The following is a 22,348-nucleotide window of genomic DNA, read 5'->3' on the forward strand; positions in this document are numbered from 1 at the left end:
TCCATACAAATAACTAAGGTTTCAGCCGAATGCCCTAAACGCACCCATCCCACCCAGTTCTATTGCCCGTCGGAGGCTTCGCTTGCCCTTTGTTTGCACAAGGGATACACTCACACACATATTTGTTTAAAAGACATTCCATGCCCCCTCCTGTGTTTGGCTGGGTGAAAGGGCCGGCCCAGTTAAAGGGGAAGCGCACCCTCCCCGGGGCAGTTAGTGACACCGTGGGAACCTTGCCGACTGCTGATACAAGGTTGTGATGGTATGGGCAGTCAGAACAAGCAGCGGAGAGAGAAAAACGCCTTGATGTTATAGAAAGGCCAATTCTATGCAACTTTTCAATTGGTCTTCATTATTTATTTTTCATAGTTTTGCCTTCTTCAGCTTCAAAATGGAGGTCGCTGACCCCGGCAGCACAAAAACTATTGTTCTGTTATTTTTTTTTTTTATGACTTTTCTCTCTCTTCAGGCCCCTCTCCTATTTATACACCAATCTCTTACTCGAACCCTTACCTGGTTGCTAAGGTAATTGGGACCCTGGCAACGAAGTAGCTGCTACAACTACAAACTGGAGAAGCTGCTGAACACAAATTGAAATCATTAAAAAAAAACTACAAATAGTAAAACAATAAAGACCAATTGCAAACTATCGTAATAAAAGTTAACCCCTTTAAAGCCAATAAACCTTTTTTTTTTTTTTTTTTTTTTTTAAATTAAATTTTAAAGGGGAAGTACACCCAAAAGCTGTTGTTTGTGCAAAGCGACACACAGTACCAGTACCCTGGAACTGGGCCAGCGCTTTCCCAGCACCCAATGCTCATGTACCTGCCAATATTTGCCCAACGCAGCCGAACACTGGAGCCGCCTGGAGCGTGCAACTGTTTAACCCCTTCCAGTACAGCCCAGACTCGCATGTAGTGCTGTTCCCCAGGGGGTATTTGGCTTACCTGCCCCAAGGGATGACTTACCCCTGCCCGGAGAGTTCCGTGTGTGAGTGAGTGCAGACTAGAGGCAGAGCAGAGCCGTACCCCATAGCAAAGTCCAGCCCTACCCCATACATATCTACAGGCTCTGCCGCTGTAAAACCCACGCTCACTGCTCCCTCCAGCTCCTGCTCCCCTCTGGGCGCCCGAGTCTACCCTGCCCAACACCATTAGGGGCCCCTACTACTAACAGGGCAGATATCCTGGCACATACCTGGGCACCACCCAAACCCATAGAGCGAAGCTGCCAACCTGCCCCATTGTTTCCCAAAATGTCAGTGCGACAATCACACACTGAGTACTAATCATTGTTACTGTGCGGTACCGGTACTTACACAGAGTGTTACTAGCAGGTACCCTGTAACTCCCAACACCCTTACCCAATACAGCGCCTCCCACAGAGACATCACCCACAACTGTCACACTCACTGTCACACTCAGTAACCCTGAGCTTATACCTGTCTGATGGCTTCTCCCTGGCACGTGAGTCCTGTGCCACCTCCGCTCTGCTGCACCCTCAGCCACTCCCTCCCTCCCTGCCTGTCCCACTAGCGACTGTCGCCTGTCTGCAACCCCCGCACTCACTCTGTCAGGCAGCAAAGTTTACCCCCAACAATCGGCTACTCCAGCCTTCCCCAGTCAGGCACAGGAACCAACAGGGGCATTCCCCTAACTCCCCTCAACTGCCCCCCCCCAGTGTAACCAATCCCAACTGGGCCAGCCTTTCCCCATAACTGAGCCCATTCCCTTTATCAGCTTAGTCGCTCTTCCCTGTACTTTCTCTATTTCATTACTGCCCCCCCTTATATATTTATATATAGTGCCCCCCCCTTAACTGCCCCTTCCCCCCAGTGTAACCAATCCCAACTGGGCCAGCCTTTCCCCATAACTGAGCCCATTCCCTTTATCAGCTTAGTCGCTCTTCCCTGTACTTTCTCTATTTCATTACTGCCCCCCCTTATATATTTATATATAGTGCCCCCCCCTTAACTGCCCCTTCCCCAGTGTAACCAATCCCAACTGGGCCAGCCTTTCCCCATAACTGAGCCCATTCCCTTTATCAGCTTAGTCGCTCTTCCCTGTACTTTCTCTATTTCATTACTGCCCCCCCTTATATATTTATATATAGTGCCCCCCCCTTAACTGCCCCTTCCCCAGTGTAACCAATCCCAACTGGGCCAGCCTTTCCCCATAACTGAGCCCATTCCCTTTATCAGCTTAGTCGCTCTTCCCTGTACTTTCTCTATTTCATTACTGCCCCCCCCCTTATATATAGTGACCCCCCCTTAACTGCCCCTTCCCCAGTGTAACCAATCCCAACTGGGCCAGCCTTTCCCCATAACTGAGCCCATTCCCTTTATCAGCTTAGTCGCTCTTCCCTGTACTTTCTCTATTTCATTACTGCCCCCCCCCTTATATATTTATATATAGTGACCCCCCCTTAACTGCCCCTTCCCCAGTGTAACCAATCCCAACTGGGCCAGCCTTTCCCCATAACTGAGCCCATTCCCTGTATCAGCTTAGTCACTCCTCTCTGTACTTTCTCTATTTCATTACTGCCCCCCCCCTTATATATTTATATATAGTGACCCCCCCTTAACTGCCCCTTCCCCAGTGTAACCAATCCCAACTGGGCCAGCCTTTCCCCATAACTGAGCCCATTCCCTGTATCAGCTTAGTCGCTCCTCTCTGTACTTTCTCTAGCTCATTATCGGGGGGGATAATTAGTGCAGGTTCCCATCATTACAAACACAGCAATGCGTATATATAATTAGTAGTTATGGGGGGGATTCTGTGGCCCCAGTTGCAGAGAAACAAACGGCTCAGACACAATGACAGGGCACAGGCACAACTCCGGGGCCCCTGGGTGCCTCCCAGCAATCTTGGTGCTTATCAGCCACAGACAGTGGAATTTACTCCCTGATGTGGGGAGGGGGGAGACCCGCCGGTGGGACCTTTGGTTCCCAGAGAAGCACTAAAGTGCCCCCAGGCATTCCCGGAATGCCATTTTCCCTGCTGCACGTGTCTCTATTAACCCCAGGCTGCGTTTTGCTGCCGCCCTGCAGGCCACACACACACACACACACATATATATATATATATATATATATATATATATATATATATAAATAATAGTATAGTATAACCCCCCCACCCAGTGAAACTCTGTACCTGCTAACATAGGGAATACACAAACACACACTCATGCTGCTGACACATAAGTTGCACAATCACATTTTCCCAAAATAGCTACAGAAACTGGGCAAAAATATGCCAAAAGTTACCTACACCCTCCCGTGGCACGGAGGCACCGAGCCCGCTGCTGGGCACGTGTATGGGGCCACATTCCTATCAATATTAATGGGACAGTGTTACTAAATGTGGGTACAGTAATAGCAGCACGTGGGGCCCATTGCCGCACCCCCATACATATATTAAACCAATGGCGGTGCTGCTCTTTACTTACAGAGGTTTGGGGCAAATAACCAAACAAACCTGAACCCCTAATTTTTGGTCAAAGTCAGGGTCCAAAAACTTCCTGGTAGGTTAAATGGATAAATGGATCCTGTTTGCTCATGGTAGGGGAATTAGAGTGTGAGCTCCTTTGGGGCAGAGACCCCAGTACAGAGTTCCACACCACTTACCAAGGTTCTCCAGTTCAAATGTGGGTGTTAAGAGTCCTGCCCCGGGGGCACATCTGCAAAACCTGGCCTTGCTGGTGTGGGTGCCATGTATGGAACAGGGTGCCCATAACTGGGTGCCCCCGCTGCCCCCCTTCCTCAGAAACAAACACCCATGGAAGCTCTGATATTGCTGGTGTGGGTGCCATGTATGTAACAGGGTGCCCATATAACAGGGTGCCCCCGCTGCCCCCCTTTGTTCAGATACAAACACCCATGGAAGCGCTGATATTGCTGGTGTGGGCACCAGGGCAGACAGGGGGGGGCACTTATATACACAGAGTTACAGGGGGCAGTTCCAGACAGTGGGACATATTCCCTGGCTGACTCGCTGGGAATGTTTAATGGCTCAGGAATTCCTTATCCAGCCTCTCCTGATAAAGGATCCCCTCACAGTGCCCAGATCCCCCCCCCCCCCCCCCCTGGGTCTGACATGGGAAAGGGGGGCCTGGGAACAGGTTATACTTGGGTGGGGGGGGAGCTTGGAACTGCCACAGAGCCGCACCATAGAGCCTCACCATAGAGCTGCACACTAGAGCCCCACCATAGAGTCCCACCATAGAGTCCCACCATAGAGTCCCGCCATAGAGCTGCACACTAGAGCCCCACCATAGAGTCCCACCATAGAGCTGCACACTAGAGCCCCACCATAGAGCTGCACACTAGAGCCTCACCATAGAGCTGCACACTAGAGCCCCACCATAGAGCCCCACCATAGAGCTGCACACTAGAGCCCCACCATAGAGTCCCACCATAGAGCTGCACACTAGAGCCTCACCATAGAGCCTCACCATAGAGCTGCACACTAGAGCCTCACCATAGAGCCTCACCATAGAGCTGCACACTAGAGCCCCACCATAGAGTCCCACCATAGAGCTGCACACTAGAGCCCCACCATAGAGCCTCACCATAGAGCTGCACACTAGAGCCCCACCATAGAGCCTCACCATAGAGCCTCACCATAGAGCTGCACACTAGAGCCTCACCATAGAGCTGCACACTAGAGCCTCACCATAGAGCTGCACACTAGAGCCTCACCATAGAGCTGCACACTAGAGCCTCACCATAGAGCTGCACACTAGAGCCTCACCATAGAGCCTCACCATAGAGCTGCACACTAGAGCCTCACCATAGAGCTGCACACTAGAGCCCCACCGCAGAGCCCCACCATAGAGCTGCACACTAGAGCCCCACCGCAGAGCCCCACCATAGAGCTGCACACTAGAGCCCCACCGCAGAGCCCCACCGCAGAGCCCCACCATAGAGACTGGCCCCTGTGCCTAATACCTGCAATTATCTCTGGGCCGGGCACAATTACATAGCGGCCAATAAATCTCTTATATAAGGGCCACACGCCCGCTGCTTACATCATGCTCTACATTCATTATTAGACTTGTGCTGCTGAGATTTTCCTTGCAATGCATAATCTATGCCGTACTATATGGTGGGAGCTTCTTGTCACAGAGCTTGCAATCATTTTGTCAGCCCCCGTGTCACCCCGGGAAGCACCAAAGCAACAGGCGGAGAGATGGGGTGTCTGGGGCCCAATGGGAGCCGCACAACCTGATACACAGAATGTGCCTGTCCCCAGGGGCCAGGGTGTGGCCCTAACAATACTCTATTCATTCCTGCAATTCCTGCAGCACCTCCCAAAGGCACCCACATTTCCCTCTGTCACCCCCAAACCCTTCAACTTCAATATGATCAAGTGACCAACTGCTGGAATCCAACTCCATTTACCAAAGGGAGCAGTCATTCTAGCAGGTTATTGGTTCTCTCACTCTCTCTCTAGATATATATAATTATCTGCTTGGCACAGCAGGAAGCTGCTCATGGTGCTCTTTTGTGTGGCTAATATGTTATATATATATATAAGAGAGCACTGTGGGTGCCAAGCAGGTAACAAGGTGCACAGAGGGGGCATAGAGGAAGTTGGCTGCCCGACGGCTCTGACATGTGGGTGCCAAGCAGGTAACAAGGTGCACAGAGGGGGCAGAGAGGAAGTTGGCCGCCCCGATGGCTCTGACACGTGGGTGCCAAGCAGGTAACAAGGTGCACAGAGGGGGCAGAGAGGAAGTTGGCTGCCCGACGGCTCTGACATGTGGGTGCCAAGCAGGTAACAAGGTGCACAGAGGGGGCAGAGAGGAAGTTGGCCGCCCCAATGGCTCTGACACGTGGGTGCCAAGCAGGTAACAAGGTGCACAGAGGGGACAGAGAGGAAGTTGGCCGCCCCGATGGCTCTGACACGTGGGTGCCAAGCAGGTAACAAGGTGCACAGAGGGGGCAGAGAGGAAGTTGGTCGCCCGACGGCTCTGACACATGGGTGCCAAGCAGGTAACAAGGTGCACAGAGAGGACACAGAGGAAGTTGGCCGCCCTGATGGCTCTGACACATGGGTGCCAAGCAGGTAACAAGGTGCACAGAGGGGGCAGAGAGGAAGTTGGTCGCCCGACGGCTCTGACACATGGGTGCCAAGCAGGTAACAAGGTGCACAGAGGGGGCAGAGAGGAAGTTGGCCGCCCCGATGGCTCTGACATGTGGGTGCCAAGCAGGTAACAAGGTGCACAGAGGGGGCAGAGAGGAAGTTGGCTGCCCGACGGCTCTGACACATGGGTGCCAAGCAGGTAACAAGGCACACAGAGGGGGCAGAGAGGAAGTTGGCCGCCCGACGGCTCTGACACATGGGTGCCAAGCAGGTAACAAGGTGCACAGAGGGGGCAGAGAGGAAGTTGGCCGCCCCGATGGCTCTGACACGTGGGTGCCAAGCAGGTAACAAGGGCACAGAGGGGGCAGAGAGGAAGTTGGCCGCCCCAATGGCTCTGACAGAAGAGCAAACAGCCCAGGAAGCCTCTCACATTCTGTGCATATCTGTGAGCCATTGGGTAAATATTTAAGACCGGCGCTGGGCACTGAGTACTGAGTAACAATCTGACCCCCCTGCCTACCTGTGACTCCCTGCGCCTTACACTGTAGGTGCGACTCATGTACCCACGCTGCTATTTCTTGCACATTCCCTGGCACAAGGCTCCGGCCGAGATCTCTATGTTGGGAAACAAACACAGATTATCCTGCTACTATCCCTCCTCTCCCTGCTCCCCCTATCTCTGCTATTCCCCCAGCCCGGCCAAACAATAGCCATGCCTGCCCCCTCGGCTACGTTCCATAACTCTATAAGTCATTTATAATCTCTACACTGCTGGTTCTGACTCCTGACACAATGTAGCAACTGATCGACAGACTTGGAGGAGAACAGAGTTCTGCTACGTTGTTTCGAGAGACTGAACTAAAGAACAGAAAAAGACAGGCAGAACCCACTGGGGGGCCCCTTGCACCTAGGGCCCCATGAATTCTAAGGGTGAAGCTACTAGTAGCAGCTACTTCTTGCGGCTACTAAAATAGACAATGCTGATCATTTACCGTGTGTTTTAGCAGAGCCAATTCCCAGTATTCTCTATGGCAGGGGATTTTCTGGCATTTAGTAGCCGTAAAAAAGTAGCTGCTACTTAGTAGCTTCATCCTAAGAGTGAAGACACACAGCTACTTAGTAGCAGCTACTAAATGCCAGAAAATCCCCTGCCATTGAGAATACTGGGAATTGGCTCTGCTAAAACACACGTAGAGAAAAGCATTGCCTATTTTTGTAGCTGCTACTAAGTAGCTCCGTGTGTCTTGACCCTAATGGCAGCCACAGATACGGCAGCACAGTGCAAGGAAAGCCTCCCTTTGGCAGGGGTGCTGGGAGTTGTAGTTCTACAACATAGAGTGAAGCTACTAGTAGCAGCTACTTCTTGTGGCTACTAAAATAGACAATGCTGATCATTTACAGATAACTGTCTCTACATGTGTTTTAGCAGAGCCAATTCTCAGTATTCTCTATGGCAGGGTATTTCCTGGCATTTAGAAGCCATTAAAAAGTAGCTGCTACTTAGTAGCTTCACCCTAAGAGTGAAGACACACAGCTACTTAGTAGCAGCTACTTGTCAAAAGCCAGAAAATCCCCTGCCATAGAGAATACTGAGAATTGGCTCTGCTAAAACACACGTAGAGAAAAGCATTGTCTATTTTTGAAGCTGCTACTAAGTAGCTCCGTGTGTCTTGACCCTGCTAGTGTACAGACCCACAGATACACAATGCAAGGAAAGGCTCCCTTTGGCAGAGGTGCTGGGAGCTGTAGTTCTACAGCGTAGGGAGTGGGCCAAGATACAGCGCTGCCGTTACCCACAATGCTCTTGTCGGGGACAAACGAGGCGACGCCGCACGTGTGAGGGTAGGAAAGGGTTACTTTTTGTTTCGGGACCAAGGACAATGTTATCAGCACCCAACACTGAGCCCTTTGTCTCCCTGCTCCCTTTCTCCCAGGGATTTACACCCAGAATGCGCATAACGCAGCCCCCAAATGAGCATCTCGTATGGGAAACGAGCGCCGCTAACGAGCTCCCGCTGTGCAAGTGCAACGAGAGGAGGTCAAACAGGGAGAACAGGTCCAGCGACCCACGTGGGGGCGACCCTCCTGCCCCACTGTAACCCAGGGGTAAATACACACTTGCCCGGCTACTGTCATTCCTAGCCAAACAATAGCTGTCATTCCTGGGGCCCCAGCGCCCAACATTCCCGCCTGAACAGGTTCCTGCCAGGGAGAACCGATCATATATATATATATATACACACGGCCATCAGTCTGTATGGGGCAGTAACCCCTTCCCTGCCAGTGACAGGCGACTCCCCAAGCCGGTAGTTGTAGTCGCACCGTGGGTGACACACAGAGCAGCAGGGCTGGGTCAGTTTCACTCACCCATAGCACAGTTTCACTATAGCACAGGGAGCCAATCTGGGCCCTTAGTTTAAACCTGCAGGGTCCAATCAGCAGCCTTCATATATATTGCTGACCCATGATTTAACCCCAGGGCTAAACACAGACAACCCTCATACACCCATATGTATAAATACAAATATACAGAGGAGGAATATTCTGGGCACACAATAAGCTGTACCCCCATACTGTACTGTCTAAGGGAAACACTATGGCACCTCCTACCCATATGTATAAATACAAATATACAGAGAAGGAATGTTCTGGGCACACAATAAGCTGTACCCCCATACTGTACTGTCTAAGGGAAACACTATGGCACCCCCTACCCATATGTATAAATACAAATATACAGAGAAGGAATGTTCTGGGCACACAATAAGCTGTACCCCCATACTGTACTGTCTAAGGGAAACACTATGGCACCTCCTACCCATATGTATAAATACAAATATACAGAGAAGGAATGTTCTGGGCACACAATAAGCTGTACCCCCATACTGTACTGTCTAAGGGAAACACTATGGCACCCCCTACCCATATGTATAAATACAAATATACAGAGAGGGAATGTTCTGGGCACACAATAAGCTGTACCCCCATACTGTACTGTCTAAGGGAAACACTATGGCACCTCCTACCCATATGTATAAATACAAATATACAGAGAAGGAATGTTCTGGGCACACAATAAGCTGTACCCCCATACTGTACTGTCTAAGGGAAACACTATGGCACCTCCTACCCATATGTATAAATACAAATATACAGAGAAGGAATGTTCTGGGCACACAATAAGCTGTACCTCCATACTGTACTGTCTAAGGGAAACACTATGGCACCCCCTACCCATATGTATAAATACAAATATACAGAGAAGGAATGTTCTGGGCACACAATAAGCTGTACCCCCATACTGTACTGTCTAAGGGAAACACTATGGCACCTCCCTACCCATATGTATAAATACAAATATACAGAGAGGGAATGTTCTGGGCACACAATAAGCTGTACCCCCATACTGTACTGTCTAAGGGAAACACTATGGCACCCCCTACCCATATGTATAAATACAAATATACAGAGAGGGAATGTTCTGGGCACACAATAAGCTGTACCCCCATACTGTACTGTCTAAGGGAAACACTATGGCACCTCCTACCCATATGTATAAATACAAATATACAGAGAGGGAATGTTCTGGGCACACAATAAGCTGTACCCCCATACTGTACTGTCTAAGGGAAACACTATGGCACCCCCTACCCATATGTATAAATACAAATATACAGAGATGGAATGTTCTGGGCACACAATAAGCTGTACCCCCATACTGTACTGTCTAAGGGAAACACTATGGCACCCCCTACCCATTTGTATAAATACAAATATACAGAGAGGGAATGTTCTGGGCACACAATAAGCTGTACCTCCATACTGTACTGTCTAAGGGAAACACTATGGCACCTCCCTCCCATATGTATAAATACAAATATACAGAGAAGGAATGTTCTGGGCACACAATAAGCTGTACCTCCATACTGTACTGTCTAAGGGAAACACTATGGCACCCCCTACCCATATGTATAAATACAAATATACAGAGAGGGAATGTTCTGGGCACACAATAAGCCCCACCCCCATACTGTACTGTCTAAGGGAAACACTATGGCACCCCCTACCCATATGTATAAATACAAATATACAGAGAAGGAATGTTCTGGGCACACAATAAGCTGTACCTCCATACTGTACTGTCTAAGGGAAACACTATGGCACCTCCCTCCCATATGTATAAATACAAATATACAGAGAAGGAATGTTTTGGGCACACAATAAGCTGTACCCCCATACTGTACTGTCTATGGGAAACACTATGGCACCCCCTACCCATATGTATAAATACAAATATACAGAGAGGGAATGTTCTGGGCACACAATAAGCTGTACCCCCATACTGTACTGTCTAAGGGAAACACTATGGCACCCCCTACCCATATGTATAAATACAAATATACAGAGAAGGAATGTTCTAGGCACACAATAAGCTGTACCCCCATACTGTACTGTCTAAGGGAAACACTATGGAACCCCCTACCCATATGTATAAATACAAATATACAGAGAAGGAATGTTCTGGGCACACAATAAGCTGTACCCCCATACTGTACTGTCTAAGGGAAACACTATGGCACCCCCTACCCATATGTATAAATACAAATATACAGAGAGGGAATGTTCTGGGCACACAATAAGCTGTACCCCCATACTGTACTGTCTAAGGGAAACACTATGGCACCCCCTACCCATATGTATAAATACAAATATACAGAGAAGGAATGTTCTGGGCACACAATAAGCTGTACCCCCATACTGTACTGTCTAAGGGAAACACTATGGCACCCCCTACCCTTATGTATAAATACAAATATACAGAGAAGGAATGTTCTGGGCACACAATAAGCTGTACCCCCATACTGTACTGTCTAAGGGAAACACTATGGCACCCCCTACCCATATGTATAAATACAAATATACAGAGAAGGAATGTTCTGGGCACACAATAAGCCCCACCCCCATACTGTACTGTCTAAGGGAAACACTATGGCACCCCCTATCCATATGTATAAATACAAATATACAGAGAGGGAATGTTCTGGGCACACAATAAGCTGTACCCCCATACTGTACTGTCTAAGGGAAACACTATGGCACCTCCTACCCATATGTATAAATACAAATATACAGAGAGGGAATGTTCTGGGCCCACAATAAGCTGTACCCCCATACTGTACTGTCTAAGGGAAACACTATGGCACCTCCTACCCATATGTATAAATACAAATATACAGAGAAGGAATGTTCTGGGCCCACAATAAGCTGTACCCCCATACTGTACTGTCTAAGGGAAACACTATGGCACCCCCTACCCATATGTATAAATACAAATATACAGAGAAGGAATGTTCTGGGCACACAATAAGCCCCACCCCCATACTGCACTGTCTAAGGGAAACACTATGGCACCCCCTACCCATATGTATAAATACAAATATACAGAGAGGGAATGTTCTGGGCACACAATAAGCTGTACCCCCATACTGTACTGTCTAAGGGAAACACTATGGCACCCCCTACCCATATGTATAAATACAAATATACAGAGAAGGAATGTTCTGGGCAACAATAAGCTGTACCCCCATACTGTACTGTCTAAGAGAAACACTATGGCACCTCCTACCCATATGTATAAATACAAATATACAGAGAAGGAATGTTCTGGGCACACAATAAGCTGTACCCCCATACTGTACTGTCTAAGGGAAACACTATGGCACCCCCTACCCATATGTATAAATACAAATATACAGAGAAGGAATGTTCTGGGCACACAATAAGCTGTACCCCCATACTGTACTGTCTAAGGGAAACACTATGGCACCCCCTACCCATATGTATAAATACAAATATACAGAGAGGGAATGTTCTGGGCACACAATAAGCTGTACCCCATACTGTACAGATGTGTATATATAATAACAGTACATTGGGCAGTGAGTATACACACACAGTGACAGGTGCCACACACACAGGGGGCTATAAATCTATATGATTATAACAAACTCTCACACAAACTCAGGGACACACACTCACACTGATATGTATATTGACACACTCAGTAAACTCACACACTGGCACACTGATATGAATACTGACACACTCAAGCACACCCTGAGTACACACTCACACTCAGTCACACACTGACACACTCAAGCACACCCTGAGTACACACTCACACTCAGTCACACACTGACACACTCAGACACAATCCCTGACACACACAGTGACTGACACACTCCCAGACTCAGTGACAGGTATATATATATATATAAATATAACACTCACAATGACAGGTTCGCCTCCCCAGCCCAATACAGCCCCCAGCTGTGCCCCTCACAGCCCCGTCCCCTCCCGCCTCTCTCACCTCCAGGGTCCGACCCGCTCCTCCTGCAACCTGAGACTGAGCGATGCACCTACAGCCGCACTCCGCCCCTCCCTGCAGCCGCGCCCCGAAACCGACCGCCAGCCAATCGCCAATTAGACCAGCAGTACCCTGGCCTCTTCTGCGGCCTGTGATTGGCTGGGAGAGCGGCAGGAGGCGGAGACTGAAGGTGAGCGCAGGCACAACCTGAGGGATGGAAGCCTTGTCATCACGTGATTGTCTTGCTCAGGGCGCCATGTTCTGGTTGTCTAGCAACCGGCTATGAGCTTGTGGTGCTGTGCATCATGGGTACTGCTCTGTGACTACCCTCTGCGCATTATGGGTATAAATAATAGCCAAAGATGGATACTGTTCATTGGCTATATATATATATATTAAATATAATATTTATGTATACACACAGACTGTTATGCATTGTGGGTATGATTATGTGGCCCCTATGCTCTGTGGTTCTTTGGCATACACTTAACCCTATGCACTCTGTTATTTAACCTCACCTCTGTGCTGGCCGGGCACCCACAATTCATTGGTATGTTGGCCAAGTTGTTTTACATTGGGGAAAAGAATTGCTCCCTTCAAGCCAGTAGGGGGCATCAGGAGAGGGGTTTAGGTCTCCTCCAGCGAGTCAGGTCTGTCAGGTTGCTGCCTTGTGTTACATAGCCAGAGCTCCCAGGGTGGGAATTAGAAAATGACAGACAAACACTGCTTTTAATAGTGATTATAGGCACTTATATTGTAGTGTCACCCACTGTGACCTACAGCACTTATATTTGCCTATTTGTGTCTGTTAGTTACCCCTCCCATATAGATTGTAAGCTCTACGGGGCAGGGACCTCCATCCTCTTGTGTTTCTGACTCTTATTGCAACTGTATCTTGTATTTATTTGTATTTATTGTTGTACTTTGTATTTATCCATTATCTTTAACCCCCTGTTTGTATTACTGTATTCTACTGTACAGCGCTGGGTACATAAGTAGCGCTTTATAAATAAAGATATACATACATACATACATATACAAATAACTCAAAAACCATTACAAAATTGCTTAGAATTTTTTTTCATTTATTAGGCAAAGATTATAATTTGGGTTGACTTGTCCTTTAAAGGTGAATGCTTATTTATAAACCAGCCCAGTATGGTGGCGATGACACTGCTCAGCCTAAGCATAAGGTGGTCCACAGACCAATATTGGTACTGGTACTGTATGGCCCTGCTAAAAAGCCACCCAACCCTGTCCTAAAGGGGTGTACACCCAGCCATGATGCTGCCCCACTGCACCCCTTAGTTTTCCTATAGAAGTCACCAAAAAAATATAAATAAATATAAATCTCTGGGGAGATTTGGGGCAAAGTTTAGTTTTTTTGTGCAATATTGCCTTAAGAATAGCTGATGTTGCTGGACTACAGCTCCCAGCATGCCTCAACATTCATTATATGTTTTTTTAATTTGGGATTTGTAGTCCCAGCAGGGTTTACATCCCCTTTAAACTTGTCCAATGTAGCCGCCGGTACTACAGGGAGAGAATTAGCATCACACAAAGCTTTAGTGCATGGATTAGTATTTAGCATAGAGCTGATTTCTTTCTGCCTCCGCAACCTAATGCCACCTAAATGACAGCACCCGATTCTAGCACGGGGGGGGGGCTTGCCACCCCAGAAGGTAAGTTCTGTTACAGGTACAGGACTGCTGGCCATGTCAAGCCACCTTAACCCCCATACTAATACATCAGTCTTAATTTAACTTGGTCTTTACATTCCCTTCAAGGTGAAACCTCTTGTGTTCTAATCTCAAAGGATGCCCTTTAGTCCTCTGGAAGGATCTGGTGATCAGGGAGTAGCAGGTGTATGATCCCCTTATATATATGTATATACCAATCACTTTCCTTAATTAATATAAGGATTAGGGTGTCAGTAAAAGTTCTATTTGGTTCTGCCCTAATAGTAATAATATAATAGGCCTGCAGATTCCAGGATTTACTCTCCTGCCGGACTGGATTATATATGAGCCGAGGCGTTAGCCTTCCAGAGGGGATTCAACTAAAGTGGCCCTGTCCGTTTAATACCCTCAACCACGCCCAGTTACACCCTCACCACCCCTCCCTGGTGTATCATTTTGGGTAACTGGGAAATCGGGGTGGTTTAATGGTGTAAACTGTTTATAGGTGTCAGATACACTTCAACATAATCCAAATCCAGTGGCACATAGGGTACCGGCAGCATGTCAGGTGTGCGAGGGGCAAAATCAGGGGAGCAGGTCTATAAATTCAGAGGTGCACCGGGTTAGGGTCAGGTGCGGGAGGTGCAACAGCGGGTTAGGCGCACATCTCTAGTAGGCAGGCAGAAGAAGAATGAGCCTAGCACCCCTGCTAGGACTGGAACTAGGGGCTGCCTAGTGGGGGGTGCTAAGTAGGTACGTCTTCTGCCTACCCCTAGTCCAGGATCACTTACCCCAGCATTGCATGTAATTGCACTCCCTTCTCCATCTGCAGCATCACTGCGCAATCATGTACCTGCACGCGCGTGCCACCCTGGGGGAGGTAACATAGTAACATAGTAAGTAAGGTTGAAAAAAGACGTACGTCCATCACGTTCAACCATAATACCTAACTTCTAGTTGATCCAGAGGAAGGCAAAAAACCCCATCTGAAGCCTCTCTAATTTGCCACAGAGGGGAAAAAAATCCTTCCTGACCCCAAGATGGCAATTGGACCGTCCCTGGGGCAACTTGCTAAGAATCCATCCAGCCCCTATATAAATCTATATAATGTATCAGCCAGTACGACTGATTCGGGGAGGGAATCCCACAACTTCACAGCTCTCACAGTAACAAAGCCTTTCGTGCCCGTTGGAAGGACCTACTGGTAAATAAAGCATTAGAGAGGTTATTATATGATCCCTTAATATATTTATACATAGTTATCATGTCACCTCTTAAGCGCCTCTTCCCTAGTGTAAACAGACCCAACTGGGCCAGCCTTTCCCCATAACTGAGACTTTCCATACCCTTTACCAGATTAGTTGCCCTTCTCTGGACCCTCTCTAACTCAGTAATGTCCCGTTTGAGCACTGGAGACCAAAACTGAACAGCATTTTCTAGATGGGGCCTTACCAGCGCTCTGTAAAGGGGAAGAATAACCCCCTCCTCCCGTGAATCTATACCCCTTTTAATACAGCTCAATACCCTGTTTGCCCTTGCCCCTGCTGCCTGGCATTGCTTGCTACAGCCAAGTTTATTATCTACAAGGACTCCAAGGTCCTTCTCCATTATGGATTTGCCTAGTGCAGTCCCATTAAGGGTATAAGTGGGGGCAGATTGTTACACCCCTGGTGCATGACCTTACATTTATCCACATTAAATCTCATCTGCCACTTAGCCGCCCAGATTGCCAGTTTGCCCAGACCCTGCTGCAAGGTGCAACTGACTGGGCTGCAGAGTTCTGTGCCATCTGCAAACACTGATACATTGCTTATAATACCCTCCCCTAAGGCATTTATGAACAAGTTAAACAAAAGTGGACCCAGTACAGAACCCTGAGGGACCCCACTGAGACACTTACTCCAAGTAGAGAATGTGCCATTAACAACCACCCTCTGTACCCAATCCTGTAGCCAGTTTTCTATCCATGTTCAAGCGAGGTGGCCGGCTGGGGTGCCTAGGGTGCCCGACTGGCTTGGCTCGCCTATGACCCCTGATGTGCCCTGGGCACATGTCTCTCCTGCCTACACAGGTAGCCCAGCCCTGCCTGGGTATATGGTTTAATGAAAGTCACACTGAAACCAAACCTGTTTTGGGAATCCAGCTCCATGTAACCCTAGCACGGGGACCCTCGGGTAACCCTAGCACGGGGACCCTCGGGTAACCCTAGCACGGGGACCCTCGGGTAACCCTAGCACGGGGACCCTCGGGTAACCCTAGCACGGGGACCCTCGGGTAACCCTAGCACGGGGACCCTCGGGTAACCCTAGCACGGGGACCCTCGGGTAACCCTAGCACGGGGACCCTAGGCACCTAGGGTGGCTTCCTTCAGGGTCCCCAGTGGAACATGGAACATTCCCATTATCTCAGGTACTAGGACAAATTATGTTTTACAAGATTCCTTATAAAGTGCAGGTGCTGTGGCAGATCCCAGAACAAGGAGGCATTTATAGAGCCCATAAACCAAAGGGGTTATTATATCCGACTCTTCCCATAGTCACATGATTATGGGGCTAACACTCCCCGCCTGTCATTAGCTCCCATAAACCCACTTATTGCCATGGAGTTTTACAGTCGCCTGATTGTTCTCATATTCACCTGCAAGATCAATGTACAATTAGGGTGACTGTACATGAGGGTAAGGCAGCCCTCCAGCTGTTGTTAAGCTGCATCCCTGAGCCCAGGGCATGCTGGGAGTTGTATTTCACCAAGAGGGTCTCAGCTTGGTTTTTTTATATTAAGACAATGATCCTCATTTAGGCAGAGATCTCATCACAGCCCTGCACAATGTATTTCCCATAAGTCCCTATATAAAGGGGAATGTTGGGGGATACACTTTGTGTGGGGGGCAGAGATTTAAGCAGCATGCTGCATGGTTCCCATAAGTCCCTATATAAAGGGGAATGTTGGGGGGTTAAATATTGTGTGGGGGGCAGAGATTTAAGCACAGTGCTGCATGGTATATTTCCCATAAGTCCCTATATAAAGGGGAATGTTGGGGGATACACGTTGTGTGGGGGGCAGAGATTAAAGCACAGTGCTACATGGTATATTTCCCATAAGCCCCTATATAAAGGGGAATGTTGGGGGGATACACCTAATGTGGGGGGCAGAGAGTTCAGCACAGCCCTGCACAGTGCATTTCCCATAAGCCCCTATATAAAGGGGAATGTTGGGGGATACACATTGTGTGGGGGGCAGAGATTTAAGCACAGTGCTGCACAGTGCATTTCCCATAAGTCCCTATATAAAGGGGAATGTTGGGGGGATACACCTAATGTTGGGGGCAGAGAGTTCAGCACAGCCCTGCACAGTGCATTTCCCATAAGCCCCTATATAAAGGGGAATGTTGGGGGGATACACATTGTGTGGGGGGCAGAGATTAAAGCACAGTGCTACATGGTATATTTCCCATAAGCCCCTATATAAAGGGGAATGTTGGGGGGATACACCTAATGTGGGGGGCAGAGAGTTCAGCACAGCCCTGCACAGTGCATTTCCCATAAGCCCCTATATAAAGGGGAATGTTGGGGGGATACACATTGTGTGGGGGGCAGAGATTTAAGCACAGTGCTGCATGGTATATTTCCCATAAGTCCCTATATAAAGGGGAATGTTGGGGGGATACACATTGTGTGGGGGGCAGAGATTTAAGCACAGTGCTGCATGGTATATTTCCCATAAGTTCCTATATAAAGGGGAATATTGGGGGGATACACCTAATGTGGGGGGCAGAGAGTTCAGCACAGCCCTGCACAGTGCATTTCCCATAAGCCCCTATATAAAGGGGAATGTTGTGGGGATACACCTAATATGGGGGGCAGAGGGTTCAGCACAGCCCTGCACAGTGCATTTCCCATAAGTCCCTATATAAAGGGGAATGTTGGGGGGATACACCTAATATGGGGGGCAGAGGGTTCAGCACAGCCCTGCACAGTGCATTTCCCATAAGCCCCTATATAAAGGGGAATGTTGGGGGGATACACCTAATATGGGGGGCAGAGGGTTCAGCACAGCCCTGCACAGTGCATTTCCCATAAGTCCCTATATAAAGGGGAATGTTGGGGGGATACACCTAATATGGGGGGCAGAGGGTTCAGCACAGCCCTGCACAATGCATTTCCCATAAGTCCCTATATAAAGGGGAATGTTGGGGGGATACATATAATGTGGGGTTCACAGTACATCCCCAAGAAATAAAAAGTGAAATGTACCCCCAATAACTGTGCAGCTATGCTATAGGTAATAGAGCCCCAGGGGAGATTTATTGATGACGTTGCACTTATGGTAGATATGCAGCCAGCAAATTAATTTCTAATTGTGCCAACCACTGGTTGGATATTGGCATCGCGGTTGCGGATATTCTTAGGGGCACTAAAGCGAAAGAGAAAATAGTAGCAATCAGTCTCGTTCCTGCCATCTGGCTGCACCCACGGCGAGTGCTTCCCTGGAGCCAATCAGCTGGTTCCGCTGTGCAGTAAAGTGAAATAACACAGGGAAAGTGTAACACATATTGGGGGGTTTGTTTGTTGTGTAGACAGGGGCACAGCTTTCCTGCAGGAATATTCCCTGCCCCACATTATGGACTATTCCACCTGAATGGGAGCTACGCTGGGGGGGGGGGGGGGCAGGAGATAGAAGGAGGCTAAATCAGTGCAAAGAAATCTGTTTTATTATGAAATACACGTCCCGTTTGGGGCAGGTCACATGGGTGGGGGGGGGGGGCTGACAGTCACAATGGTCCTGTTCCTTGGGCACCTTGGGCAAAGCTTGTCATGAAGTGGGGGGGGGGGGGATTATAGCATATTGGTAAGGGACACAACCAGGTGTGGACTTTTTAGATTTGTAAAATTCTACTTAATTGGTCAGGGGCCCTAGGCAGACAGTGGGCTAATGACCTGGGTCGTTTGGGTGTGGATGGTCCCACAAACAAAGTACTGGGGGGCCCCTTTGATTCCAGATGGCAGCCCCGGGCCTTCTTATTACTAGGGCTGCCTCCCAGCTGGCAGGGTCGGACTGGGGGGTGCAGGGCCCCCACACCCCCCTACCCCAAGTGTGTGTAAATTAAACTTACTTTCAGCGTGTCGGGGGATGGAGATCTGCACCCCAAACCTAACCTGCCCACTCCCAACCCTACCAACCTGGCTTCGCCCCTCTATTTATAGACCTGCGCCCACTGACAATGTCACAAAGGAAGCGGGATGGGCTGTGGTGGGCGTGGGCCTATAAATTCAGAAGCTGGAAGACACAGTCAGGCAGGAACTGACCTGGACCGCGACCCACAAATGGTGTGCTGAGGTTGGCCTGAACCCATCCTACCCACGGGTAAACCTATGGGTCCCACGGGTTTCGGGCCGCTCCACACATCACTAAGATCTGCAGCCTGGGAGCTCCGGCAGGGATTAAGTCAGGGCTGGGGCCCACCGGGTTTATTCCCGGTACCCTGCTGCCCTGCCAGCTGGTATTTTACTGGTTTGCCTAGTGCCCTAGTACAATTAATACTTAATGCCAATTCTATAAATAGGGAAGAAAGATTATAGAGAGGGAGGGCAAAGGGCAACCATTACACACAGGAGCCACGGAGCCACTGTTACTTTACCCATTTTAATGAAAGACGGTGGTATAGTCATAAAGGTACAATCACAATATGACCAGTATAAATGATACCTGCCACCAATGTTATTTATAGACAACAAATATTACACATATAGAAATGCCACCCCCCCCCCCAAAAAAAAGGTGGAAGGTCACAAAACTATATACCCATGCACACAGTTTATTAATTACACGGGCAGCCATATTGTCACACATGGGGACACATAAGGCCTTTACTATCACACACAATTAATGATGTAGGTAGCCATGTTGTTACACGTAGGGGAAATAGGGGGCCATAATTATTACAATACAAGCAACTATTAATAACACAGGCAGCCATGTTGTCACACAAAGGGACACATTAGGCCATTGTTATTACACACAATTAATGATGTAGGTAGCCCTGTTGTTACACGCAGGGAAATAGGGGGCCATTATTATTACAATACAAGCAACTATTAATGACACAGGCAGCCATGTTGTCACACATAGGGACACATAAGCCCATTGTTATTACACACAATTAATGATGTAGGTAGCCCTGTTGTTACACAGAGGGAAATAGGGAGCCATTATTATTACAATTTACAAACAATTATTAATTACACAGGCAGCCATATGAAACAACAGGGAAGTTATGGTTATTACACACTGTCCATTATTATTACAGTTTAAATTCATAGGCAGCCATGTTGTCACACTTAGGTAAACAGGAGGCCATTGTTATTACAAACAGTTATATAATGACATGGCAGTCAGTTTGTTACAATGGCAGCCGTATTAAACAACCATCGGGCCATTGTTATTATACTGTACATAGTGACACAGGCAGCCATATTGCTACACACAGGCAGACACTGTTATTACATACTGTAATTAATGACACAGACAGCCATATTGTTACACTGACAGCCATATTAAACAGCCATTGGGTCATTGTTAGTTCACAGATTTCATTAATGACACAGGCAGCCATATTGTTTCTCTAAAGCTGGCCATACACGTAACAATTTTTCCTTTCTTACTGACCAATTTTAGTGGGATCCGACAAAACTCTCAAATTATCATAAAGTTAGTGTGCAACAAATGATCATATATCTATCAATGTTTCATTCAATACCGGTCAGAAAATCAATCTGGCAGGTATCAAAATTTACATTGTTTGCAGCTTCAACTAGACAATATCACTTAAAACATTTAGTTGATGGACAAATTGTACTTTTAAACAATTGCTGGCTTGTCCTACGGCAACAAAAAGATTGCTCAAAAATTTTAATGTGTGTGGCCAACTTAACAACCAGATTATAAACCATTGGGCCATTGTTTTCCATTACACAGGCATTAATAATATTGACTCAAGCAGCTATATTGTTACACTGACAGCCTTATTATATAGTCATTGGACAATTGTTATTATACATAGTTATGAGTGACACAGGCGGCCATATTGCTACACACAAAAACATTGTTATTACACAGTTACTAACGACACAAGCAGCCATATTGTTACACTGACAGCCATAGTAAATATTCATTGGACAATTGTTATTATACATAGTTATGAGTGACACAGGCGGCCATATTGCTACACACAAAAACATTTTACACAGTTACTAACGACACAAGCAGGCATATTATGACACTGACAGCTATATTAAATAACCATTGGACCATTGTTATTATACAGTTACTAATGACACAGGCGGCCATATTGCTACACACAGAAAGATTGTTATTACAGACTGTTACTAATGACACACATATTAAATTGCCATTTAACCACCATTATTACACACAGTTACTAGTGACACAGGCAGCCATATTGCTACACACAGGAAGACACTGTTATTAAACACTATTATTGACACAAGCAGCCATATTATGACACTGACAGCCATATTAAATAACAATTGGGCCATTGTTATTTTTACACTGTTATTAATGACAGGGGAGCCATATTGCTACACATAGGGAAGTAGAAGGCCATTGTTATGACACACAGTCATTAGTACCACAAGCAGCCTCATTATTAAAGTGGAAGCCATTTTAAAGGAACAGTAACACCAAAAATTAAAAGAGCTTTAAAGTAATAAAAATATAATGCACTGTTGCCCTGCACTGGTTAAACTAGTGTGTTTGCTACAGTAACACTACTATAATTTATATAATAAGCTGCTGTGTAGCCCCGGGGGCAGCCATTCAAGCTGGAAAAAAGGAGAAAAGGCACAGGTTACATAGCAGATAACACACAAGTTCTGTAGAATACAATAGTGTTTTATCTGTTATCTGCTATGTGCCTGTGCCTTTTCTCCTTTGAATGGCTGCCCCCATACTACACAGCAGCTTATTTATATAAATTATAGTAGACTTTCTGAAGTAAACACACAACTTTTACCAGTGCAGAGCAGCAGCAGATTATATTTTAGTTACTTTTATACACTTTCATTTTTTGGTGTTACTGTTCCTTTAAATAGGGCCATTGGGCCATTTCATATTTTCATTAATGACACAGGCAGCCATATTGCTACTAACAGGGAAGCAGGAGGCCATTGATATGACAGTAATTAAAGACAGAA

The sequence above is a fragment of the Xenopus tropicalis genome, chromosome 8 (genome assembly GCF_000004195.4).
Source record: "Xenopus tropicalis strain Nigerian chromosome 8, UCB_Xtro_10.0, whole genome shotgun sequence".
Taxonomy (NCBI): Eukaryota; Metazoa; Chordata; class Amphibia; order Anura; family Pipidae; genus Xenopus; species Xenopus tropicalis.